Consider the following 27,971-nt stretch of genomic DNA (forward strand, 5'->3'; position numbering starts at 1 on the left):
CTAGAAGTCAGTCAACAAGACAGGTTGTCACGTGCCAACATAGAACACAGAAAGGTGGCAAAGGTGGTAAAGAATATTCACATAGATGACTTTGTTTCACTTTTCTTAGCTTTCCCAATGGAAGGATAAATTCTGTTCTTCCAGAATTTGGAGGGTAAGGCTTCTACTTCTATTTATAGTAATTTTTAGTCTTATTTCAAAGTTTCACTCTGAATTGTCTTTTTCTCCATTTTTGCTACTATTGTCATCTTAGTCTAAGACCCTTCCATCTAATACTTGCCTTGTTTTAACTCTCCCAATAGAAATATACTACAAAGGTCCACGAATTTTTATCTTCAAATTCTTACTATTTTTTTAATATACACTGGACTCTCTGCTAAAGAATTATTGATACATTAATCAGGATGTATAGCTATGAATTTATCCTTTATGGTATATTTTATTGTGAAGTGGAAATAAAACATGTTGGAGTTCAGAAAAGCAAATAAAAACTCTGAATAAAACAAAGAGCTGTGTCATTGTCAATTCTAAAACCACAAAGTTCAGAAGATAGATTTACTACGTCAGTGAAACCTATTAGGTCAAGGAGTATATAGCTACTTCATGTCATGATTGCAATCCTATAAATTTACCTCCCACGCCCATCCCTGTTATATATCCCTAGACATCTTTCACAGTGGGCTATCTTTCTTCGGACATGACATCCTCTCACATCTCCGCAGATCATGCTATTCCAACTTTCCCTTTCCTCCCTTCTTTCTAGGTTGAGTAAATGCTCTTCACTGAGCCAGGCTCTGCTCAGGTGTTCTCACCTTTGTGAAGCCTTTTTATGTCATTTAGAACATTTCCAGAGTACTTGGGTCAAGCAATTTGAATATCACTTAGGACATGATGTTTTTAACACGTTAGTACAAAAGTAGCATAATAAGTAAGGTGGATTTTCCACGGTATGGTTTCCCAAGTGAACCTAACCAAAGAGGAACTTCAACACTGTACTCAATCTTTGAGGCTTTCTATATCCTCCATGAAATTTTGAGCTCCACTTTGAAGGCAAGAAATAAATGTCATTTGTATTTCTATTTCTAGCATCTAGTTTGATGCTGGATACATAGTGGGCTTCAATAAATGCCTAATGTATTTTAATTATATATCAATGGAAGAATGCCAGAGTCACATATTATAATGCTTTTGGATGGTGTGCATATTTCTGATTTTCCTACCTGTTCAGGTCTGACAAGTACCAATTTTCTAACCTTTAAATACATCTTTAAATACATTATTTTTAGAAGTTAATATTCCTTCCTGAAATTATTTAACCATTTCTTGCAGACATTTGAAAACCCAAAGAAGCATATTTTATTCCAAATTTTATGAACATATATTAGTTTTATCTAATAATTTGTGTCTGTTAGATTTGACCCAATTTTAATCTTATACTCATCATAAGGATAATTTATGTGAAAAATATTACAAAGCCTCCTTCAGAAAGCTGACCTTCAAGAAGGGGGACTTACATAATCTCTTTTTTATCATATTCTTTGTTGGATTACAGTACCATTCTGGATGGCAGTAATTATATCTTATATTTAATTTTTTGAGGAGAGGCTTTGAGATAACTCTAAGCCTAGGAAGCACAGTCAAGACCTGGACCAGGGTTTTCAAACAGCAGCTACAACCATGAGAGAAAGGGCAATTTTTGTCCAAGGGCTGTGGGATCATGAAGCATGACCATGCCTACACACATGGATCTCAGTGGCCATCCGTAGTCTCATCTTAGGGTATGAACGCTCCACTTTGGTTAAGATATTTTGTTGTGTTTGATTTCTGAGTATTTCTGTTCTTAAGATCAAAGACCTAAAAGAGAAAAACATGCTAATGAAAGAGAAATGAGCTCCATACTTAAACATAAATGAGGTTAGACTGCTAGGATATTTCATCTTCAGAAGCTAGTATGTTACCATAGTGAACAAATGGACTTTCTGCCTGGGCAAAGGCCTATTTGCCCTCCCAGCTGATTCCACCCTGCACACTAATGGATGCAATGCTAATAACGTCCAATCGTCTCTTTCTTCAATACATTTCATTTCTCTGCATCTTGACACCATGTCAGTTTGAGGCAAGCTGTGGCAGGCACATTGCCTAAAATGATACCCATGTTGGGAAGCAGCAGCTGAAAGTGCAGTGCCAGGATTAGCCATTAGCAGTAGGGGAAAAAACATTCTTGTTGTAGTCTTATTTGCTGGAAGGCTACCCACTGGCATTTGAAATAGTTCTCTCCTGTCAATCAAACAAATTGTTTTGCAGATCTACTAAGTGTTTAGGGGATACAGGAATAGAATTTTCAGATCTTTAGGAGCTTTTTCAGGAGGCGATCCGCATCTTGTAGTAAAATCTGAATTTTTCTGTTTAAAGGATGGGTTCTTTCTTCAACAGTAATGGTAAGGTACCCATTGTGCCTAGAGATTACAGGAAATACTAGTTTTCAGAGGTCTTATTAAAATTGCCATACTTCTGGAGGGTATTAATGAAAATTTGGATATCTTTAAATATCTTTACTTTGGTCTCCCAGGGTATCAAGGTAACCTGAGTTAGCAGAACAAAAGATAATGGCATTGTTTGGAGAAGCTATGATAACTTTCTTCTTTAATCTTCAAATGACCTTTGCCCCGAATCCATACTTTACGTTTATCTTACCTGTTTTCTCTTACCTGCCCTCATTGGCAAAAGAGATGTCAGTCTACAACATAGGCTGGGTGTAGTGCTTATGAAGACCTATAGATGTACCTTAATATATTAAAATTAAATTATATAAAAAAGAAAAATGGCAAGGCCTGCAGTGAATTGCCACCTTTGTAATGCAAATATGCCTCTCTCTCTACTACTCTTTCAACTGGAGGTGTTCAACTTTTATCTCTTTTATTTCTTTACACTTCCACGTAGAAGCTCCTCTCTATGTTTTATTTATTTCTACTTCTGATTAAGATTTCATCTGAAGAAAGTGTTGTGCTACTAAAAAATTTTTTTAAAAACACTGAACTATACACATTATATGAGACAGAATGAGGTAAAATACCATTCTCCAAAAATCATTGAATTAAGGATACCCATTTGAATTGTTTATCTCAGTGGGAATTATCCTGTGAAAGTCATAGAGCCCTTTGAAGAGTTCATCACCCTTGTGACACTTTATGAAAGTTCGTAAATTCTGCCAGGCACATGTCTTCTCGTTAATATTTACCAAACTCTCTGGGCCATCAAGACCCAAATATTTACTATCTATATACTACAAGTATATTTGTATAGTACTTATGAGGTTTTTTTTGGGTTTTGTTTCATTTTGTTTTTAGTAGAAGCCAGGAGTGATAATTGCAGAAAATTTGAGAACATGATTTTGTGATTTGTGTCAACATACCTAATATGAAACTATATTTCCCAGTATTTCCTTCTCTGCATGGTTCAAGTTTAGGGCTGTCCACAGTATAAATTTGTGCAGGATTTGGAATATAGATATGAAGTAGTAATCATTATACTCTAAAGCATGGTTGGCAAGCTCCAGGCCCAGCACACTGCCTGTTGTTATCAATAAAGTTGTATTGGACATAGCCACACTTGTCTTCTTCTATTTTCACGCTACAGTGTTAGAGTTGGGTGACCACAACAGAAGCCAGGTGACTTTCAAAGCCTAACATGCTTTGCTTTATGGCCTATAGATGCTGTACCTATTGATATATATTTTATAAAGAAAACTTGCTGACCCCTGCTCGCCAAGTGCTGGTGCAGCTCATTCAGGCTGTTTCCCTTCATCAGTGTGGAGCAGTTGGATCTCGCCCTTCAGCTTCTCTGAGTCCCGAACCAGGCCTGTGCGCAGCTCTATAGAAATCTGCCCCAGCTTTATCTGCAGGCCATCTGCATTGCTGGGATTAGATATGGTGAGAGATAGATATGGTTTGCAGTTTGCCTTTGTGGGTTCCAGCTATCTTCATATGTTCTAGCTTGTCCTAGATTTTCCATGTTATGAGTCCAGTTTTCTTCCTGGCTGCTTTCCTGTTGACCTGTAGTGCCTCAGGCGCACTCCCTTAGATGCCAAGGCAGCAACCTTTCTCAGACTTTTTTTTCCAGCTTCCCTTTGTTGTCAATTGGTTAGTGATTTTTCTATGATCACTCAACCGTCTCTTCCCTACTATTTCCCAGAAGCCCCCACAATTATTTAGGATCTAATCCCTACAATAACTCCTAATTCTATACCACTCAAATTTGTTATGCTTTTCTTGATTGAATTCTGAATGTTACAGTCATTGGTACTGGGAGTGGAGTGCTGCTGTTAGCAAAACCTAAACATGTCTGGATTTGGGATTAAGCAGTAGGCTTTTGCACTTTCTTAACAATTTGACTTCGATTTTATCCTCTCTTTTCCACCTTCAATCTCTCTGTTTCTATTGGATCAATCTCAAATACTCAATTTCTCTGCTGCATGAAATAGTCAAATTTCTCCAAAAAACTTTTCCCACAAACTGCATTTTTTTGGACGTCTCTTATCACTCATTCCCAATATCATACGACGTCCATACAACAGTCCACCCAAACTACCCTTGAAAATTCCACCAATAACCTGCATGTTTCCTAATTCAATGGTGCCTTTTCTCTTCTCTGTCGCCTATGTTGTCTCCTGTTGATATGTCTAACCACCCATCTGCCTTTGTCACATTGACCGCACCTTCCTCTTCAAAATCTCCTCTTTAATTTCCTTATTCTACTATCTTCTGGTTCTTTTCCTATTTTGTCACTCCTCATCCTTCTTCATTAGCTCCTTCTCCTCTACCTAATATCTTATTGTTGGGATTCCATCCTCTGTCTTCTTTTGACATTACATCTCCAGGGAGTATAAATTCTCATAGATTCAAATGTCATCTTTTATGATTACTTGGCCTTTTAATTTATATCCCCAGTCCAGATTACTTTTCCAAGCACGAGACTCAAGATCCAGCTGTTTATTTAACATTTCCTCTAGGATGTCCCATAGACATCAAATTTAACATATTTCTTTTTGTTGGATTCCCTAGAAGCAAACTTTGAGGTGGAGATTTGGGAGCAAGTGACTTATTAAGGGAATGTTCTCAGGAGAAACCTGTGGAACCTAAGAGCTTTGGACTGTTAAGTTGAACTGCAGGATCTATCCTGGTTTGAGTCTTTTGTACACCAAACCCCATTATGTGTTACCCCAGAAGAGTGGTCAAAACTACCAGGCTTCCTTGGATATAGCAGATCTAATAGCCTAAATGCAGTCCTTATTATTCTTCAGGAAATGTTGCAAATGTGAGCTTTACCAGGAGCATCTCGAGCAAGTAGGAAATAGGTACACTAGAATGGTAGGAATGATCCAAAGGTGGGATATCTCTAAAAGTTTAGGAAAATATTGTTATTTCTATAAGAAATATGTAACTTGTTAACATATAATGGGCTTATTATGGTTATTTTAAGTGAATTAATAAACATATTGATATTTTTAAAAGAAAAATAAAATGAAAAATTTAGTTATTTAGTCACACTAGTCACATTTCAAGCTCTCCATAGTCACAAGGGTCCAACGGCTGCCATATTGTACAGTGCAAGGATAGCATATTGTAGGCACTCAAAATTTTTTGCATTGATACTAATATAACTCCATCTATGCTATTGATTACACTTCCTGTGACACTCTGTCTCATAACCACGTGCACTAGCTCAAACTGTTCCTCTGTCTAAAAGTAACCTTCTCGTTTCCTCTCAGTGTCCCCACCCTCACCCTGAAAAATAATTACTAATTTTTCAAGCGTCATCTGTCAATGAACTGTTTTGACTCTCCCTTCATTGAAAGAATCAATTATTTCATCCTTTCAGTTCCACTGTACTTCCATGGATTTCCATCCTAGTATTGTTTTTCATACTTTTTGCATTTCTTTAGCTGGACTGAAGTCTCCTGGATGGCAGGGCCTGGGTCTTATTTGTCTTTGCGTTGCTATATTTGGCACAATTCTAGCATACAGAAGTCGCTCAGCAAATGCTGTTTAAAGGGAAAAAAATGGAAGGATCTCCCTCTTCTTTTTATTTTTTGTAGTCTTATGACATCTATTACTTTTACCTCTCATATCTTCGATTCTCAACTAACTTTTCTTTTTTACACAAATATGCTAAAGTCTGTTCTATTGAAAAAATCACATTCATGAAACTTTCTTGATGTCATATTTAAAGGTTACATGATTGGATATACCAATTTTTCGACATGCAGATATTTTACCAATGACAATAGTTAGTAATATAGAAGTCTACAACACTTTATTCATAATTCCAAAAATTTGCATATTCTAAACATCAAAAGGTTTTCTTGTAACTCACCTGGTAATAGATGGTAATAATTCCTGATTTGGTATGCATGGACATGAGGCTATTTATAGCCTATTGATCTCTGTTAATGTGAATATGAAAATGGTATTTGAGTATTTGTGCCTCATTGCTTTTCTAAATTCAGAAAACTTCTGAATTCTGAAATATGTCTGGCCTCAAAGATTTGGAATTGTTTGGACCTATATGTCTTGTGGTTATTTATACATAGCAAATATATAATATGTAGATTTTTTAGTAGCAGTATAAAATTTAACAAAGACAGTTTAATTGGTTTATTCCTAAAAATCATTCTATGGCTAGTTATTGCAGTTTTAAAACTTCAACAAAAATTCTGTTTGGTACTTGATAAAGGAAACTATTTTCAAGACTTTGAGTGTATAAAAAATCAGGACTATTTTTTTTTTGGCTGCGTTGGGTCTTTGTTGCTGTGCGCAGGCTTTCTCTAGTTGCTGCGAGCGGGGCTACTTGCTGCGATGCGCAGGCTTCTCGTTGCGGTGGTTTCTCTTATTGCGGAGCATGGGCCCTAGGCACGCAGGCTTCAGTAGTTGCAGCATGGAGGCTCAGTAGTTGCAGCACGTGGGCCCTAGAGTGCAGGGCTTCAGTAGTTGTGGCTCGCAGGCTCTAGAGCGCAGGCTCAGTAGTTGTGGCACATGGGCTTAGTTGCTCCATGGCATGTGGGATCTTCCCACACTAGGGGGACCGTGTCCCCTGCATTGGCAGGCAGATTCTTAACCACTGCACCATCAGGGAAGTCCAGGACATTTTTTATGTCTTATTTTTTATTCAGATAATGACCAGATGACAGTAGCTTTAGTTTCATTATTTTTGAGAACATACTTTTACAGAGCCTAAAATTACAGAACAGTTCTGGAATTTTCTATACGTACACTGTTTATACCCAAAGTTGCCAGATACTGTGTCTTCTTGATTGACATAGTTCTACCAGGCAGAATAAAACCATCTTAAAATGATATGGCAGACACTTGACAATTCAGTCACACAGAGAGGTCCATACTCCAAAAGCAATCATGAAAACTTAAAGTGTGATTCATGCTCAAAGATTGTGAATCTCCCCCAAATTTGTGACTGCATTTCCTGTAAATAACTCTGCAGTTTTTCAGTAACCATGGTTCCATTGACTCTAGGAAAGTTTAGCAATGGAAGTGAATGGAGTCTCCAGCGGGTACTGGCCCAACCCACATGAACAATTTGAGTATGAAAGTACTCACTTCCTGGAACAAATCAGTGATGTTCTTATATTTCCTCCTGCAGTTTCAAATTCATTGTGTTGAATTACTCTATCGTATGAGTAAAAAAAGAATACAATCTTGTGAACTACTAGTAAGCCAATAAGCTGGAGATCTCAAAGACATCGCTTTCCAAGAAATGCCTGATCTGGGGAAGCAGTTCAGTGAATCTCTATCAAGTTTCAGTAACTGGGTCAGTTATTAAGGCAGCAAAATTGTTTTCTAGTAGTAGCAGGTATTTGAGTTTGCTGTTTCTCCAAGACTCACTCCTCCAAACCAGCCTCACTGAACCTCTTCAGACATACCAGCAACAGATGGCTGGTGCCTCCTTCTCAAAGTCTGGGTTTCAGCTGTATAGGGTCTCTCTTCTGAGTATTGGAGATACCAATACCAGCCGGCCAGAGACTCCCCTCCTCAGAGACTCTAAGTCCCCATTCTCTAGTGCCCTTTCTCCTCTAAGCTTCTAACTTTTAATAATTCTAACCTCATTCTCTTTTTCCCCTCAGCCTACGGGCTGTAGCTGTTTCCTTGTACTGTCTCCTTGATGCATTTAGTCTTGCCATTTTGATTTTAGAGTTTTCCAACTCCTGGGCTAAAAATTCTTTCTATTAAAAATCTCACAATTAAAATAACAGGTGTGATTTCCATCTTCTGACTGGACCCTGACTGATACAGTGATATAGCTATAGGATTGCACTAAAGTAAACTCAAACATAAGAATTTAATTCAGCTTCTCCTACACACTCCTAACTCGTTAACATCTAGAACCTCAATTACTTTCACCATCACAGCAAGCAGTGAGCTTCATTTGCAGGTTCAGAGTCCTCATTCTTATAAGATTATTCTGGTAAACTTTAATTATCTATTAAGTCCTTTTACTCCTTTTTATCAATTGCAGATGGTTGGTGTAGCAAATAAACTCATTTTCTCAACATTAGACTAAATTTCTCAAAATGTTTTGCTGAACAAACATTAATCCTTATTAGCTAATATATGCTAGTATAATTAAGAAAACTATTTTCCCCTAAAATCCCAGGCAATCTCCATTTGACCTTGAGGTCACACGCTGGATACTCCCTATACAGAATAATGTCCACAACAAAAGTTTGTATTGCAAAGTTTTTGTTTGCTTGTTTTTGTTTTTCTTTTGTTTTGTTTTTCTATTTCAAAATCATATTGCACCCTGACCTTTGCTTTAAAATAGATAACTGGGAGTTTGCTTTAGCATTTACAGTTTTCCTGAGGCATAAGCTCAAATTAATACCAATATCTGTTTCTATACATCACTATCACACTTTTTAATCTGTTCTTAGAATTCCTTAGTGAAGATTTAGGTATGTGGAGGATGGCAGAAAAAGCATGGAAAACAGCTCCAAAGTCTTTGGTTTCGTGGAAATCAGTTTTTGTAGGCTTTACAGTTCAGCTTCTTTTTTGTAAGCTAGTCCTAAATGCCCTGAAATGAAAAGTAAATCAAAACAAATCTCTTGGATCATTCTTACTGATATCACATTGTATATGTAAACAGTGCTTTCCAGTTGGTAAGCATAAATAAGACAGATCCTGACCAGAGAGTTTACCAGCTTACACGGATGCTACATAGGAGGAAAACAGAGAAGAGGCTGTTTTGCTTTTGTTTGAGATTCACAACAGCTGTTGTATTCTTCTTGACTGGTTCCAAATTTAATAAGGCCCAATAAATCTCTAAGAAAATAGCCCTGGGACATTGCTATTGTTTTTATTTTGGTGTTGAGCTCATAGTACAAAGTCTTTCTCTTTTCAGCACACTTTCTGGCAAATTTCAGAGTAGATCATGCCAAATATAAAACCCAAAATGCTAGCCCAGAAAATCACAGAGAAAATCACATCCCTGGCAATGGATATTGACTAAGAGAAAGCTTCCCTTAAAACCTAACTCAGACTGCTAGCATTTGCAAGTCAGGTGGAGATTGTTGGTCTGGCTACCCTCGGAGCCTTATATGCCTTTTTCAAACCATTGCTTCAAACTCTTGGCTATTGTTCCCTTATAAGTAATTTGGGGGAAAATATCATCAAAAGCTTACGTAATTTCTCTGGTCTGCAAAATGCACCCAGCCCACTTCATTGGGATCACTGTCCTAGAGATTACACCCCCGGTGTAAGCCGCCAAAAGGAGCATACTACTGAAGTGAGTAATGTAGTTTCAATTTTTAATGAAGTGTTACTTGTCCACAACATTATCTCTTTTAGGTTCTGGGCTGTGTGCCAGTGATAAACTGAGTAGCTCAAAATCTTATCTATTTTTAAGTGACCAGTATTTAGAGGTAAATTCCCTGTTCTCAGTGAACTGATCTAGTGTTTGGCTACCATCAAATATTTTACAAGTGTACAAGATGTGATTTTTTTTTTTTTTAGTGGGGATGGGGACTGAAATATATTTCTATTTCCTCTTTTGTGCAAAAGTTTACGTAATATGCACAGCTGAGTATGTACAACTGAAGCACATCTTCAGATGAGTTAGAGACTTTTATGGTTTCTGCCTGAGTTGGGGAACAAGTAAATATGTTATAAATGTGAGCAAGTCTGTCTGCGAGGTAAGCACGTAAAAGGAAGGAGAACCATCCTCTGTGCTTCAGTTATTTGTACTTATGGGCAAGTAACACTACTTCCAGGTAGGATGGGATAAAAAATCCCCAAAGCTAGGCTGAATGAAAACATCTTCCTCTGTGAAGATGGAAGAGAAACAAGACCAGTGTCAAGTGGCTGTTGGGTGGAGGAACATGGTTGAGGAGAAGGAAGGGAAACGCTGAGCCACTGGATCGTTCTTTAGAATCAGGAAGTTTCACAGGGACCTCAAATGTAATAAACAGGTGCTGACATCAGCAGATGTCTTTCCTGTAGAGGCACACGGCAGTCACTGCGTCCAGTTTTGAAATGACTTAGAAGATGAGCAGGGTATTCCTTGAGCATATATCTGAGATGTGCTGGAGAGCCCAGAGAAATTTACAAAACTTATAACCTACTAAACTCATGATCTACTAACCAGTTTGGCTGCTTTACAGGATACCATGAGAACTTTCCTCATTTATTCCTCTGGCAAATCTGAAATCCTGTTAGAAACCTAAAGGTTAGAAGGAGGCAGGCTATACTTTAATTTCTCTCTTTTTTAAGTTTCAGGCTCTGACTTTAGAAAGTAAACAAGAATGTTTGGAAGAGTACAAGACATGAGAATTTGATATTCTGGATCATTACTGAGGGTATCCAAACAATGACATTAGAAAAATATTCTGTCCGTTCTGATCAAAATGACTTCAAACTAGAATATGAGGGGAAGGCATTAATGAAATATAAGTAGGTAAAAACTGTAAAACTTACTGTGTGGTTGGCAATGGTTATATCATGAAATAATGATGAAAGAGCAGAACAGCGTTTCACAGAAGAATAAAAGGAATTCAAGAGCTAAACTAATAGCTTCAGGCAGGTATAATGGAAGCAATAGATTGTTAAAGGATATGGGGTTATCATATCAGATATTTAACACACCAGCTACTTAACCTAGTCCTATGTTAAATAGCCCTAGATATTGTGAAAATCGATGTTGAAAAATTCAGCAAAAGGGTGGATACTCTCAATTGTTGAGCAATTGCTCTGGTCCTGGCACTGAGCTAGACACTTACATAACTGAACAAAAATTATTTAATATTTTCTTAAAAGTCATGAGTATTACATTGTAACATATTATTATTATCCAATTACAAAGAGGAAGGAAATGAAAATTCAGAGATTAAATCACTTGCTTCGGCTTCTACAGGCAGCCAGAGCAGAGCTATGATCTGAACTCATCCTCCAGGGTCCAAAGCCAGAAGTCTAACCCCCTCTCAAATGTCTCCATGAGGCACCTAAATAAATCCTTGTAGTGGCACAGGAAATCTCTGATGTGTTCAGATTTAAAACGCACACATGCAAAAGATGAAAGGTGGGCATTCCAGAGACTGGAATAATCCCATAAGAGTAAATGTTAAGACTAAACCCAAAGGTTTCCAAAAACAAAGAGGACTATATTGACTGTTTTCTAAGCATGAGAGACAGAGAGAGAGAGGGCGCAATCCACTACTGCTTAGGGAAGATAGCATAATATTATCAAATTACAAAGGGGCAAAAACTCTCTCCTCAACTAACTTCTGTATTCTTCACCATATTTCCAAGTACTGTCTAACAGTAGTAATCTAGTATGAAAAAAATCCAAGAACTCTAAAAAGTTTGCATTCCATTACCATCTCCTGCTGCTAAACCTTTAATAGCGTTTGTAATCTCTTTTGTCATCGGAGGTTTTTCCAATCTTAATTTACCTTTCCGAGTCTCCATTGTGCTCAGTCAGACACAGTCTCTAATAAACTACCTGAGGAAAGTCACTGTGCGCCCACAAAGAGATCCACAATCGGCCTAATTAGAACCAAAAAAAAAACTATTAAAATGAGTTTCATCCTGTGCCTCTGTGCATATATAAGCCTTTTATATATGGAAAATGCTTGCGTTTAGTCATTTTGCACACACCGGATGTAAATTACAAGTTTTATCATTCTAGGTATGTGGTCAGTGGAAATGCTCAGTGTATTATTTGTACTAATTACCTTGGCAGTTCTTTATTTCTGTCAAAGTCTTAGCATCCAGCAACTCTAGAGGTTGTTGATGGGTAAAAACTAGCCCTAGTTAGTAGGATTAGGATAGTAGCTGAGATCAGTATTGCTATTTTCAGCAGGCAGAGGGTCTCTTCTTGGTACAGTGCCTTCCACTTTTTTTTTTTTAATCATTTTCTATTTCAAATGTCTGGAATTAGAAAATGACGGTAGAGCTGTAAGATCACCCCAACTCAAGCCTATAGGCCTGTTCCTCAGCTGGAAGTGTGCCAGAACGCAATCCATCTCCCGAGCAAAGCGTGAGAGCTGTGTGTTTCCCTGGGGCATTCCACGAATCTTGTTTCACCTGGTCCATTACATCGCCGAGACCCTCAGGTGGCGGTCTGTACTCTTTCTGATGGAGCTTTGAACTCCCTAGCATATCTGTTTATGGGCAGCAATGCTCTGGACGCAGCCTGAACTGTCTCACGACAGCTGATTGGTAAATTTTCAGGGATTTTGTGAGCTGGTTGATGTCACAGAGGAGCTTAAAATGGGCCACGGTTGGAGTATTTACACCACAGAAATCAGCAAATGCTGCAAATCAGGGCTCCTCCTACTCCAAGAACCATTTGTTAAATATTTACCAGCATAGTACTGGTGGTAGGCAATAATTTCTTACTATTGCACCCAGGATTAATTGGAAGGATCATTGACAGCCCAAAGAACAATTTTCTTGTTCCTCATTTCTAAAAACAGCAAGTAGCTGCACTAACACAGCTGAAAATCTCTTAGGAAAAAATTCTCTTTCCCCACCCCTGCCTCCCCACCTCCCTTAATTCCCAGCCTTCATTTTCCAATGGCGTCCCTTTCAAGTTTGTGCCAAGTCAGAAATGCTCCAAGGTTGTTCCTTCTTGTGGTATTCCTACTAAATAATCATTGTGCTCTTTATTTGGTCTCTACCATGTGCCAAATGTGGAACCTTATAATACAACCTTTTAGTTTTTAAAGACTAAGAAATTCTAGCTAGAGACCCAAACACAGGTTAGATAGACTCTCTTTTTATTCCCAATTCTGTTGAGTCGTTATATAAAGACAAATATAGTAAGAGAAGTCTTGGTGTCCAAGGACTTGCGTCTGAGTGGCAGATACACCTTGCTAGTTGGGAAGCAGGGGGATTTCCTTGCATTTCCTGGCATTTCCTTCGCTGCAGAGGATGCTTCCCGAGAGCAGCTCTCCTGATTTGTCTTTACCCCCCTGCATACTACTCTCTAGGAGAGGTGCAGTGGCTTGTCTTATTCTTGATTGTCAAAGTGCCACTTCTTACTTCTTCCCCTCTATGGGATCCAGTTGCCAAGGGAGGAGACATTCTGTTTTTCCCCCTATGCTGTATACTTTATATGGTGAGGACTCCAGGCAATTCAGTTGCCTGAAACTGATAGGAAAGTCTCTTTAATTTTAGAGTTCTGTATTAGGAAGTCCTTGGTTCTTAGACACCTATATCATGTTCTTCAAATTTAGACTTAATAATAAAAGTGATATTCCGGTCTCTTTTCAGACTCCTTTGTCTTCATTAACAGTTCAGAACTCAAAAAAAGAAAAGAGGAGTGTGATTTGTGGGGTCCCTTCAAACACCAAAACTAATGTAATCTTGAGATTACTTAAGTTCTGTCTCTGCATTAGTGAAAAAGAGGAAAACTACCAATGTTGCAAGGTCCCTTGATTCACCAAATGTTTACTGAGTACATTGTATTTACTAAGTGCCCTGTGTATATCAAGCACTGCCAAAGGTTCTAGGAACATTGTGTCCCAGACACTATGAGGGCAGCTACAGACATGCGAAAAAAGAATTCTGCATAAAGTTTATAATCTAGAAAAGAGCAATAATATTATACTCTGAGTGTCATAATAGGAGCATGGAGAAGAGAGTACCTAACTCTGCCCAGGTGGAGTTCAAAGAAAGAAAAGACATATTTAAAAAAAAAAAATAACCTCCCCCCCAACAAATCTTTTACCAAACTCATTTTTCTTTTAATTTAATTAACTCACAGTTCCTGAGAAATATGTAAATGGTATAGAAATGAAAAAAAAAAAAAAAAAGCTGGACAACCTATGCACTATCATTGATCCTTAAAAAAACCAAGAATTGACCACACTGACATTTGCCAAACTGTAATTGTTTTCTAGGGCTGCCAAAACAAAGTACCACAGACTGAGTGGCTGAAACAACAGAAATTTGTTTCTCACAATTTTGGAGACTAGAAATTCAAGATCCAGGTATTGGTTTCTTCTGAAGTCTCTCTCTCTTTGACTTGTAGATGGTCATCTTCTCCCTGTGTCTTCACTTGGTCTTCCCTCTGTGTATGTCTATGCCTTAATCTCCTCTTCTTAATCTTTTTTTTTCCATTTTAATCTTTTTTTTTTAATATATTTAAAATTGAAGTATAGTTTATTTACAATGTTTCCATTTTATTTGTTTTGTTTTCTGTTTGTTTTGTTTTTTGTTTTCTTTTGGCCACACCTGGTGGCTTGTGTGATCTTAGTTGCCTGACCGGGGATCGGACCGGGGCCCCTGGCAGTGGAAATGTGGAGTCCTACCCACTGGATTGCCAGAGAATTCCCTTAATCTTCTTATAAGGACAGCAGTCGTATTGGACTAGGGTTTTCCCTAAAGACCTCATTTGCTTGTTTACTTCTTCAGAGACCCTATTTCCAAATGCAGTTACATTCTGAGTTACTGGGGGTAAGGACTTCAACATATAAATTTCAGGGGGACACAATTCAGTCCATAACAGCCACCTTGCATGAAACTTCTCTAGCAGTAGTGAGGAACTTAGCTATGATCTTGAGAATCAAGCACTCCTTTCCAGAAGTCAAAGATTTGCCAAATTGTCCTTAACAAGTACATCCTTTTCCTCTCTATAAATTTTATCCTTTCTATATGACCTGTTGATAATACTGGCTTTGGGGGGATGGTTTTTATGTATGGAACTATGCAATTATGAAATAGTTAAAAACTGGTGACTATTCAAATTCTCTCCTATTCTTTTTTATCAGAAGGAAGAATTTCATGTAAGAGACCTTGGTATGCCACAGGTTTCTTAATCTCGCTCACGTTTACTTTCTCTCTCTTTCTTATTCCCTTGTAATGCTAAGAAATGCCTCGGGGCAAAACGAAGGAATAAATCAATTAAGAAGCATTGAATTCATGCAGTTGTACTCTTCCAGCTGAGTTCTCTATTTATGTAATTTTCAGGAAATTGTAGAAACTGTTAAAAGAGAGTGCTGCAAAAATGGAAAGCTCTTAGTAAATGATTTACTTTGGAAAAGAGACCTCTGTTGGGAACATATCTTGCTTCTGAAATTATCTAAACCTGTGCATAGAGCTTAATAAGTATTAGAATTCCATTGATTAGAAATCTGCCATACCCTTTGCCATGTCTCTGCTGTGCCTACAGATGGGTTTGCAATTTTACCATCAACCAGTGCAATATGTATTGAAACTGGAACAAATGTCTTTTTATCCTTAGGCCTTGTGCTTTCTTATCATCCTGACTCTGCTTTATCATGTTCTACTTTTCTGCCTTTATTCTCAAATGTATTTTATCATTGTTATCCCCCCTCTCTGCATTTTACTTTCCTATTTCATACCTCAGTAGGTTTCTTTTTGAAGTTCTGGAGAGTTTTAAGGAAAACTCTCAGCAACTCTAAGGAAATAGAAGTGTACAAATTAATACACCCAATTTCATGGGCAAATGTGGCCAAATTATCAATTTATCTGGAGACTGATGCAGTAGTTCAGACTTTACCAGGTGCAAAATCTCTAATAGAGAATATCTTAGATCTAATAAAAATTTAATGAGCGTTTTGTTTTTCCTTTAATCTTGATATTGTTAAAGTGTTGAGTCCTTTAAATCTGGGGGACAATCAATCATTGCATATCTTTTAGTCTCGTGAGATAGTTTTTCAAAGAACTTAAATGTTAGTGCCACATTAATTGATTTGGGGGGGAAAAAAAGCCTTACTGAGTTTCTATTGCTTTATTCTACCTGTACAAGATAACTAAATTTGGGAATACTAAATTAGTAAAAGTAGTTGACAGGCAAATTTATTTTTCTCATTCCCATTCCAGAGTATTTTCCTTCTCACCATGGTCTCTGAAGTGGAGAGTCAGTAGTAAACTGGTGAAGAATATGAGGAATCAAAATGAACTATATACTTACCATCCCTTTTCTCTAGAAAAACGTCTTATAAATCGTATCAATAATACTAAGAATAAAAATAATAGTAATATTTATATTAACATCTAGCATTTATTGTGAACTTATTGCCTGCCAGATACCATGTATTATTACATCATTTAAACTTGAAATTGAGAATGTACTATTATTATTCAAATTTTACCAAAAAAATCAAACTAAAACATTAGAAAGACCTGGGTCACGCAGCTACTAAATGACAAAACCAAATACCCTGTCTTTCTCCAAGCACTTCTCACCATTTTTAACCATTTTGATATAATAGCTAATGGATACATCTAACTTAGTGTGTCATTTGGAAAGGAAATTTTTGATTGATTATAAAAACAACTTACTGTCTCAAAAACTCCACTTCTCTGAAACTTTTTTCCAATAAATATTAAAGGAAAGATACTTTATATCATTTTATAAAAATGTATATTGACTTAGAAAAAATTAATGTATTTCTCAAATGCAGGTAATAAGGGAAAAGGGAATTAGGTATTCTGGAAGAAGACAGAAATTGTGTTAGAATATTAAAATTTTAATAATGTCTGCTCCTTGCCACAGATGTAATACTTATGTCTGAATCTTAGAATAGGCCTGGGGAGTTTTATTTCGAACTGGCAAAGCGATTTTCAGCTTGGGCTTTCTTGTTTTCTAGACTTCAACTGTTTTGTTTATCTGATTCTGTTTTTATTCTTTTATTCTCTTATGCCTTTTCTTACTTTCTGATTCCTACTTTGTCTCTTATTTTTTTTAGCTCTCTTCCCAGAAGATTTCCTTTCAGAATATAGGCGTATTTCTAAGAAAATGGCATAGGGAGTGGGCTCCCAAGAGCTCGGGTCTCAAGAAATAAAGTGGCTCAATAGAAATAAGACAAGGAATCAGTTCCAGACCTGGTTGAAAATCTTGACAGAGATACTGGATCCTTGCCCTGCTATTTCCTAACTTTTTCATTAACACTTCATTTTGGGTGAAAGTATCAGAAGTTTTTTGGAATGTGAGGTTAATTAAGATTTTAAGACAATTGAGTGTTAATGTTTGCTATTTGGTTTAGATGGCCCAACTCCAAGAAATTTTCCTTAAAACGCTTTAGGTCCTGAAATACAGTAGTCTCCCACATTATCAAGATATAACATAGAATAAGCTGGGCCAGCACATCGGTCCTATGCAGAAGTGAGTCTAGATGTCACTAGATTGATTACTGGAGATCTTCCAAAGGGGAAAAAGTTCAAATAAAATAGCATGCAGGACTTCAGCATCATTCCGTTAACTAATATGTACTTACTGAGGGACCGTATATTTCAGATTTCAGTGTATATTTCAGATTTGCAACAAATTTGAAACATAAATCTATCAGCCTATGTATACTGATGGACCTGTGACGACAAAGCGATGCTTTTAATTGTAAAGTGTTTTCACAGTTTCAGTGCCAAAGGGTGTGGTGAATTAGCAAAGTTAAAGCCTCTGACTTTGGACCCCTGAACTTCATGGTTTGATATGAATCTTTGGGTTACCATGGCAACTGCTGCCACCACGAGACAAGTCCATAGGGGACAGTCTCTTTCTCAGGCTTCCTGGCAAATTTTGTCTCACCAATCCCAAAGGCCCCTTACATACAGGCAAATGCTTATGTTGGCGCCCCTTAACTTTGTCATAGACACAAGAAAAGTTCCAGAATTTGGTGATGTATAGGCAAGAACTAATAGAAAATATCTTCAGTTTTTGAAGTGATTGCAGTTGTTGGATACTAAAGATAGTGTTTTGTTTTTTGGAGGGTGGTGACAAATTTTGCTCAGAGACTGTGATTGTCTTTGCCAATAGTTTATCTAACATGGGTTCACTGCTGAGATTTCACAGGCCAATAGCATACAGGATAATGTCTCTTAATAAACCTAAAGAAATAACATAGTCCAAACAAATGATACATTAATTTACATTATCGTTCTAGTCAAGGGGATGTGAAAGGAATGAAGTCTAGGTGTAGCTGAGGTGTACCTTTTCTACAAGTTTTGGCTTCTCAGGAGAGACCGGGCCTTGCCAACCAAGAGCTGATGTCCTACTGCCAGCACAATAAAAGTCCCTTGTTGCTAGAGCACGAGACCAGGGAACTAGGGTAACATTGGTCTGGACAGGCAGTCTGATCTTCTCAGGTTGCTGCAGGGTTTGTCCCACTGCCTGTAAAGGAGTTGCCATTATCACAGCAGGAGCTGTGCCCCAAGGTCTTCGGAGAGCTAGACCAGCAAAGGGTAGCTTTGCCTAGTCCCAGACTCTCAGATTGCCCTTACCAACTCTGAGTGTTTACAGTCTAAATGCCCCCTCACCATCTTTGCTTCTTCATCTCTTTTTATTGATAAGCTCCCCAGTAGCTGAGCCCTGAGTGCTTATCAAAGACAACAGATGAGATGATGGCATCCTGACACAGCCTACTTCACTCTTATACCAAAACAACTCTACTTCTAAAAATAACTTCTTTGTTTTCTGTCTTTGTCATAAATAAGTGGATTAAAACAACTTCATTTAAGTCATAATAAGTGGATTTGAAATTATATCAAACCAATTCACAACAGACACTCTCCCTGAGGATCTTCTGACTTTGTGATCTAGGATGAACGTTGTTTCTCTCTGCTATGGTTTATGTTCCACTTTTTGAAACAGAAATGTGTGCCTGTGTCTGATTTAAATCCCTGGGTAACTGATGTATTTTTGCTTAAAGCTTCAGTCTTGGGCAGGCAGCAGCCTACTACTGCCTGCAAATACATTTCTGTTGCTTTGCTGTCTTCTTCTCCAATCTCCCTTGGTGGTTTCTCCAGATCTAAAACGTCACAGACCCACAAGACTCTTTTCTTTAACCATGTGATAACTTGAAATTTCTGCTTGCTTGCCCTCCATATCCTGTTCAGAATCCTGCAGTATTTGTGACATCTTATGATATGGCAGGATCAGGTTTTTCACTGCATCATACTCCTCTTCTTTTTCATAGACTGTTGTAGTCGTTTCAACTCTGCCTACACCTGCTAGGTTTAAATATTTAGTGGAAAATTTCCTACTTTGTTAAAAATCTCTCGGTAGCCACAACCAAAGCATCTTGAATTTGAGGAGGTAGATGTTATCTCACAAATGGTAAAATAAGTTAATATTTGTATCTGTGCATGTACACAACAATATAAGTGAGAATAAGCATACATAACAAATATATATATATATATATATATATATATATACTTATTCTTATTTCTTTTAGACCTGAACAAATTCAAAGGTAAGGATTTAAGTCTTTTGGGGAGTTAGTATTTGCTGGTTGATCTTCTTAGCCTAACTTCTACACATTTTCAGAACCCATACTTACCTGGATGCTTGTACCTAGACTGTTTCTCTACAATAGTAAATACTCTAAGAAGATGTTAATCCATGTGCTTATAATTTATCTATGGAAGATATTTATCCAAGAATATGATTCTAAATCTTTATTCATTATTAGAGAGTATCAGGATCACTACCTTCCTCCCTCTGTCCCATTGCCACCCGACATCTCTTTCTTTACTTACCTAATTCTCCACTTATCTCTGTCTTTGGATTGTGCTGTGGCACAAAGAAAATTGTGCAGTTTTGAACTGCTACATTCTTTTTCAACCCAAATAAGTGATCTGGAATTTTGAATAACGTATTTAAAATCTTTTGAAAGTTTTAGACTTATTTTTCTCTCATAGCAAAGAGAGATTATGAGACTAACAAGTCAACTTACTTTGGGGGAATTCTCATTACTGGATTATCAGAGTATTAAATAAAATGCTTCAAGCACTGACTGATGACTAAATGTTTTCAGAAAAATATTGTGTGATTTTTTAAATATTTGATAAAACAGTTGAAGTGTAATACATTGGCACAACAGAGGATGGATTGGAATTTAAAAAATTGTTATTTGAGATAGTTTTGTAATGTTATCTTGTGTCTTGTGATTCAAAATATAATGGCAATGATAGAATAAGAATAATTTGAGCTATGTTAGTCACTGACAGTCATTGCCTTTCGCAGAATGTTAGGTAGGAACAGGAATGTTAAGTGAGGTTGGAGAGAGTTATACTGTGAGAAGGAAACTAGATATGAGCAAACTAAGAAATGCTATAATTTAAAAGATTGGAATAGGCATCACATAAAATATTCTGTAGATTCATTCGTTAATGAAGGGCAAAGCAACTGAATTCGCCTTCTCCTTTTAAATACTTCGAGTTACTCAAAGAAAATGGAGACTCCAGTGGTTGTTGATGTTATGACATTCTTTTCCTTAAATGGGGGATTTATTCATTAATTAAACAAGTCATTTTTGAATACTTTATTGAGCACCTATTGTTATGGAAGCTCTCCCAGTGCTGTGGGTTTTAAAGTAGAAATCTAGGCAGAGTGGTAGAGCTTGAAAGAATCTTGGAGGTTGCACTTGTGTATAATCTTTTTAACAAATGGGGAAATAAAAGGAATGTAATGCCCAATCATTGTTCTGAAAGAGTTTATAATCTACATGGGTAACAAAGAGGCTTGTTCTTATGAAAAATTACATTAAAATGTTAAGCGAGTATTCTATGGTGGTAGAAATAGGGACTTTTGAATTTAACTCTGCTACTTACTGTGTGACCTCTGGCAATCTACTTAAGCCCCTGAATACTTCAGTTTTCCTCATCTATAAAAAACATATCTTGTAGGGTTGTTTTGAGAATTAGATGTGATCATTAGAATGTTTTTAGAATGTTTAGACACATCCTGAACATGATAAATGCTCAATAAATGGTAATTGTTATTATTAATACTGAACTCTTGCTGTCTTGGGAGTGACATACCAGTAACATAGATGTCAATTGCCATAGGAAATTGGCGTCTAGGAAAGCAGTGTCAAAGATCATTTTTTCCCTTTGTTCTCTATTCTCCTTTACCTTTTTCTATTTCCTTCCCACCCCTTTCCAAAATAAAATGACACTATAAAATAACTAAAAAACATACTTTTCTTTTGTCTTATATCCCACCAGTTGTCCTCTGCACTGCTGCCACACACACATATCCACCAAATATTTATTACCTTAGAGACACAGGCTCTCAGGATTTGGTGACAATTTCTTTGTAGATTATGATGGGTTAGCCTCTATGACTGAGTCTGTCAGAACAAGAGCATGGTAATTCAAATCTTCAGTAATATGCAGCCAACTAATAGTAGCTGTCATTTCCCTTTTAGAAAAGCTTCAGTTTCTTCAACATTAGTGTTTTTGCAAAACATGTTTTTGAAATAAATAGTTATAAAATAATTTTCTGATGAGCTTCATTTTCTGAGAACATGTAAGGGCTCTGGTCCCCATAGGGATGGAAACAAGGTAACTGCTCAGAAACTCCACCCCTGCTGCAATATCACAAGGTACATCATGCTACTTTCTGATTTCTAAATGGAAAATTTTTAATACCATTCTTTCTCATTTCATTTTTCTTTCTGCATGACCTCTCCCTTGCTACCCTTTTGCTTGAGGTTTTGATTGCCTTGCTGAATTATTTTTCAACCTTTTTACATATTTATTATTCCATAAGCCTAGATGTTGATTTTCTTTCATACTTGATTTAATTTATTTTATGAGTTTGTGTTCAATTTATGGATTTTGAGATAAATCTCTCTCATTGGTTCTTTACACTATAGACTGCATAAAATCTGATTTATAAAAGTTCACTTTGTTTTTGATGTAAAAGCAAATATCACATTTGATTTGGCCTTGGTTCCATGGGGTTATTAAGGAGGGGAAATGCTTTTGATACTAGTAAAATTAGCCCTTTTGATTTTCAGTTGAAGCAAAGAAGAGGGAAATTGACATTTGCCTGAGTTTGATATTTGAGCTGATTCTGATCTTTGATTATTTTTAAATGTTTATGTAAATCTGAATTCTGTCTAAGCAATCTACTATTAGCAGAATTTTAGCAAATCAGCAACCATAGCAGAGCTAGATGCTTTCAAAACTAAAGCCACTTACATATTTTTCAAGAAAAAATTTTTTTTCACCTAAGAGCATAAGAATAGTGGTGATCAAACAATTTCATTTCAGATGCTATGAGTTTTTCATGAATGAGCTAGGTAGGTCCCTAGGACCTATCCTGTACCAGTCCAGAGTACCCATCTTTTACCTGTTAGGGCCTTTCAAATTAAATTTTGTGATATATACATGGGTATTGCATATTGTGTAGCATCAGACATAATGTATATTTGAAGGAACTGCCCAGAAAATAGCAAAAGGTCTTTAAGAGATATGTGGGTGTATTTTATCATGATTATTGCAGGGTTCACAGCTGACGATATTCACCTGGATCTTCTCAGTGCTCAGCAAAAGGTATTCTATCAGCTTCAAACCTTTCACTAACAATTCTTATATTTTCAAGAGAGTTTTTTCCCCCCTAAATATTTTGTCTTGTTTATTTCTTGAGGACTTATTTATGCAGAGACTTTCTTCTTTCTTTTCAGACAATTTTTTTTAAAGTATGACCTGCAGTGTCTTAAATATAAATGAAGAAGATATATGTTTGGAGCTTTGGAGGAGTAACTGGTATCAGATACTAACTGGTATCCTTCTAACTAAACAACTAAAAAAGGTGGATAAAATACAAAGAAAAAAAATCACCCAATATAATTTGAATAGTGCTATAATTATTAAAGAAATTGATTTCATATGTTTAAAACTCCAGAAAAAGTTGTCTCAAATATACCCAGATGGTTTCACTGCAGAATTCTATCAAATATTTGATGAATTAATACCAATTATACACAAATTGCTTCCAGAAAAAAAAAAATTCCCTCCAGAAAATAGAGGAAGAGGGGATACTCTTCATTCATTTTATGAGACCAGTATTAGCCTGATACCAAAACTGAATAAAAACAGTACGAAAAAGAAAAGTAAAGATAAATATCCCTCATGAACACAGACTCAGAAATACTCAAAAAATATTGGCAAATTGAATCCAGCAGTATGTAAAAATAATTATACACCACAACCAAGTGCAAAGCTGGTTCAGTATTAAAAAAAATCAATCAATGTAATTTGCCACAGGCTAAAGAAGGGTCAAATGCTCATATCAATTAATACAAAAAGACGTTTGATAAAATTCAACATCCATTTATGGTAAAATCTCTCAGCAAATTAGGAATAGAAAGGAACTTCCTAGACTTGATAAAGAGCATCTTTAAAACACTTATAGATATCATCATACTTAATGGTGAAAGACTGAATGCTTTACTCTCAAGGTCTGGAACAAAGCAGGATTTCTACTCTTACTACTCTTATTCAGCATAGTACTAGAAATCCTAGCCAGCATAATAAAGCAAGGAAATGAAATAAAAGGCATACAAATTGGAAAGTAAGAAAAAATCTATCTCTATATGCAGGTGACATAATGGTCTATGCAGAAAAATCCCAAAAAACTACTCCCCAAACCCCCCAAACTTCCTAGAACTAAGTACAGCAAGGTAACTGGATACAAGATTGATGTAAAAAAATCAATTGTATTTATATATACTAGCAATAAACACATGGAAATTGAAATTAAAACAATACCATTTACAATTACTCAAATAATAAAATGTTTAGGTATAAATGTGGTAAACCATGTACAAGAGTTGTATGCTGAAGACTATAAAATGTTCATGGAAGACATTTTTAAAAGATCTAAATAAATGGAGAAACATACTGTGTTTATGGATTGAAAGACTCAATATAGTAAATACAGTTGACTCGACTCTTGAACAACATGGGTTTGAACTGCGCAGGTCCTCTTGCATGTGGATTTTTTTCAATAAATATACGAAAATATACGTGTAGAACACAGTGTGTAAGACTTGTATTGATAGCCTATACTTACATAGACATAAAGTGAGTGATATTTAATACAAAATTAATAATGTGTCAGTTTTCTTGCTGTTTTATAACTTTGTTTTCAAATAATTACATTACTGTACAGTATGTCTCTTGTAATTGGAGAAACTGAGTATCAGCCTATCATCATAGGTAAGTAGTTTAAAAAAAAAAGTAAAGCATTACCCATAAATGAGAAAGTCAATATATTGGACTTCATCAAAATTTAAAATTTTTGCTCTGTGAAAGACTCAGTTAGGAAGATGAAATGAGAAAGTACAAACTTGGAGGAAATATCTGACAAAGAACTTGTGTCTACAATATGTAAAGAATCACAAAGCTCAACAGTAAAAATAAACAAACAATCCAGTTAGAGAATGAGAAACACCACGACCATACACATTAACAAAGATGTGCAGATAACTAATAAGCACATGAAAATATGCTCAGTATTATTAGTCATTAGGAAATACAAACAAAAACCGTAATGGGATGTCACTACATGCCTATTAGGACAGCTAAAATTATGTCAGTACAATACAAATGCTGGCAGGATGTGCAGAGAAAATGGATCTCTCATACATTTGCTAGTGGGAATGTGAAATGGTACATACACTCTGGAAAACAGCTTGGTAGTTTCTTTAAAAACTAAACCTACACTTCCTATATAACCCAGCAATCACACCCCTGAGCATTTACCCAGAGAAATGAAAAATTATATCCATACAAAAATCTGTACTTGAATGCTTATAGTAGCTTTATTTGTAATGGCCCCAAACTGTGAACAAGCTAAATGTCCTTCAGTGGGTAAAGAGTTAAACAATGGAATAATATTCAGCACTAAAAAGAATAAAATATTGATACATGCAGTAAACTTGATGGATATTAAGGACATTAGCCTTGGGGAAAAAGCCAGTATCAAAAAGTTACACACTACAAGGTACAGGATGTTAAACTAGAGGAATGGGTGAAGTATGGCATGTTAATAAGACTTGCTTTGAGAATCTGAACAATAAAAGGAAGAATACTAATTTGAATTGTTTCTTGAATTTGCCATCTTTTATTCTATTTACACCATTTTTATGACTAAGATAATCAATATATTGTGTAAATTGATACAATTGTTTTTAAAATCTGTCATTTTTTCCTCTCCTAAGTAAATCTAGAGTATATGACTGAGCTAATGTCCTCCTATGTTTATGCTAAATGTTTCTATGATTCACAAACTCTGCCATAGTGAAGTGAAGAAACTAGTTTGAAACTTCGTTGAAAATGTTCCCTTTTATTTAGAAGATTCAGAAAAAAGAGGAGCAATATCATTTAATATCCCAGGCTCAAAGAGAAAGACGAAAGGGGGAAAACAAGATTTGCCAAAAGTCTGAGAGTAGGTTCTCCAATTATTCTCTGTCAAAGCACCCATTTATTTTCTTATAATGCCAATCATACTCTACAGTTTTAATTTTATGACTGTCTGCTTACTTATTCATTGTCTGTTGGCCCAACAGAATGGAAATTCCATGAACATTGAACTAACATTACCAGGGCCTGCCCTCACATTATGACTGTGTAGGGGAGAAAAAATAATTTTTCCTTTACCCTTCTAGGTTCTTCACAGAGACCCCCTGTAATAAAAAGACAGATTAATTGGAGAAAAACACACAGAAATTTAATAACATGTATACCTCCTGTATACATGGGAGAGACCCAGGAAAACTGAATAACTCCCTGAAATGGCCCAATCCACCACCTTAAATACCATCACCAGCTAAAGACAAAAGAAAATGTTGTGAGGAGGAGGCCAGTTATTGCAGGTTATCATTCAAAGCACAGTAAACAAAGGTATGGTGTTGTGCTCTTATCATCTCCATTGAGAAGAGTTTCTAGAGATTTAATCATCCTTTTCTTCCTCTTACAGAGGAAGATACCCTTAAAAATGGAGATTTCCCTTATAAATGTAAATGTCCCTTACAAAAGGGTAACTTCTACTTGGTTTTTAGAGCTTTTCCTGCGTCTGCTGTTTTTTCAAAAACTAACCACCTTAAAATAATCCCTATGCCAGAGGCATATTTTGGGGTGGCAGGTTCTGCTCCCCTTCACTGGCACATGTCAGTCTCTCAGTAAATGTTTATCTATGCAAGAATGAATGAAAAAAGGATTTGGCACTAAAGTTTAAAAAATCTTCTAGCTTAAGTGAAGAAAACTCGCTAATATTTATGAAGGAAAAAAGTCATTCATTTAACTAATACTTATCAAATACTTATATGTGCTAGACATTCCTTTGATTGCTCATGACACATCATTGGGGAAAACAAGAGACCGTGTAGGGGAGCAGAATTTGCCATCCCCAAATATGTCTGCTTGGCATATTAACTATTTTAAGCTGGCTATTTTCTAAGAAACAGCGTAAGTGGAATAAACTCTAAAAACCAAACAAGAGTTCCCCTTTTGTAAGAAACATTTCCATTTATAAGGGAAATCTCCGTTTGCGTGTCTCCCTCACTGTACCAGGAAGAGGAGGATGACCAAATCTCTGACACTCACCAATGGAAAAGGCAACGACTTAAATGCGTGTAACAACCTTACCCTTGTTCACTCTGCTTTTCCTGGTACTCTCCTATAACTGACTCTCCTCACCCTCAATATCTTCTTTTGTTTTTAGTTGAGGATGGTATTTAAACGGGGGGCTTCTTTCTCTGTATGACTTACTTCACTTAGTATGATAATCTGAACTTATTTACAAAGCAGAAACGGACTCACAGACTTAGAGGATGAATTTATAGTTACCAGTGGCAGAAGGGTGGAGGGGAGGGATAGATTGTGAGTTTGGGATTGACATGCACACACTCCTTTATTTAAAATAAAATGCCTTTCCATGAAAAAAGAAATTTAATTTAATTTAATTAAAAAAAAAAAAAAGAGAGACAGCTTCTGCCATTTTGGTGAGTTACTCAGTTTTCCTGGATCTCTCTGATGTCTACATGTTATTAAACATCTGTTTGATTTTCTCCTGTTAATCTGTCTCATGTGAATTTAATTCTTAGATCAGCCAGAAAAATCTGGAAGGGTAAAGGAAAATTTCTTCCTTCCTGACAATCAACACGAACATGTCTGCCCTCACGGAGCTTATGTTCTTGTGAGAGAAAATAAAAAATTGAATGGATGAGGGAAGGAAAGGGTTTATTTATTTATTTTTAAAGTTTTTTATTTTATTTTATTTCGATGTGGACCACTTTTAAAGTCTTTATTGAATTTGTTACAATATTGCTTCTGTTCTTATGTTTTGGTTTTTTGGCCACAAGGCATGTGGGATCTTAGCTCCCTGACCAGGAATCGAACCCACATCCCCTGCATTGGAAGGTGAAGTCTTAACCACTGGACCACCAGCGAAGTCCCAAGGAAAGGGTTTTGAAATGTATCATCATCCATAAAACTTTGCCTGGATTGGAGGTGAGTAAAACCAACGGTTTGTTCTCTGATGATAAGAGCTCTGACATTGTCATTTCTTTATCTTTTTTTTTTTTTTTTTTTTTAAATCTAGGACAGGAAAAACTGGAAGGATAGCTAATTAAGAGAAAGCTGTAACCCAAACCTCTCCCAAGTAGTTTTGAACTATTAGCTGGTGTAAATTCAGCATACTGGAAA

General features: G+C 36.3%; 1 long non-coding RNA gene across 1 annotated transcript in view; it reads left to right on the forward strand.

The window, feature by feature from the left end:
* LOC309625149 overlaps positions 1-27,971 on the forward strand; it is a 583,598-nt gene that overhangs the window by 326,192 nt on the left and 229,435 nt on the right. The window lies entirely within an intron of this gene.

The sequence above is a fragment of the Balaenoptera borealis genome (genome assembly GCF_965194805.1).
Source record: "Balaenoptera borealis genome assembly, chromosome: 3".
In the NCBI taxonomy this organism is placed as follows: Eukaryota; Metazoa; Chordata; class Mammalia; order Artiodactyla; family Balaenopteridae; genus Balaenoptera; species Balaenoptera borealis.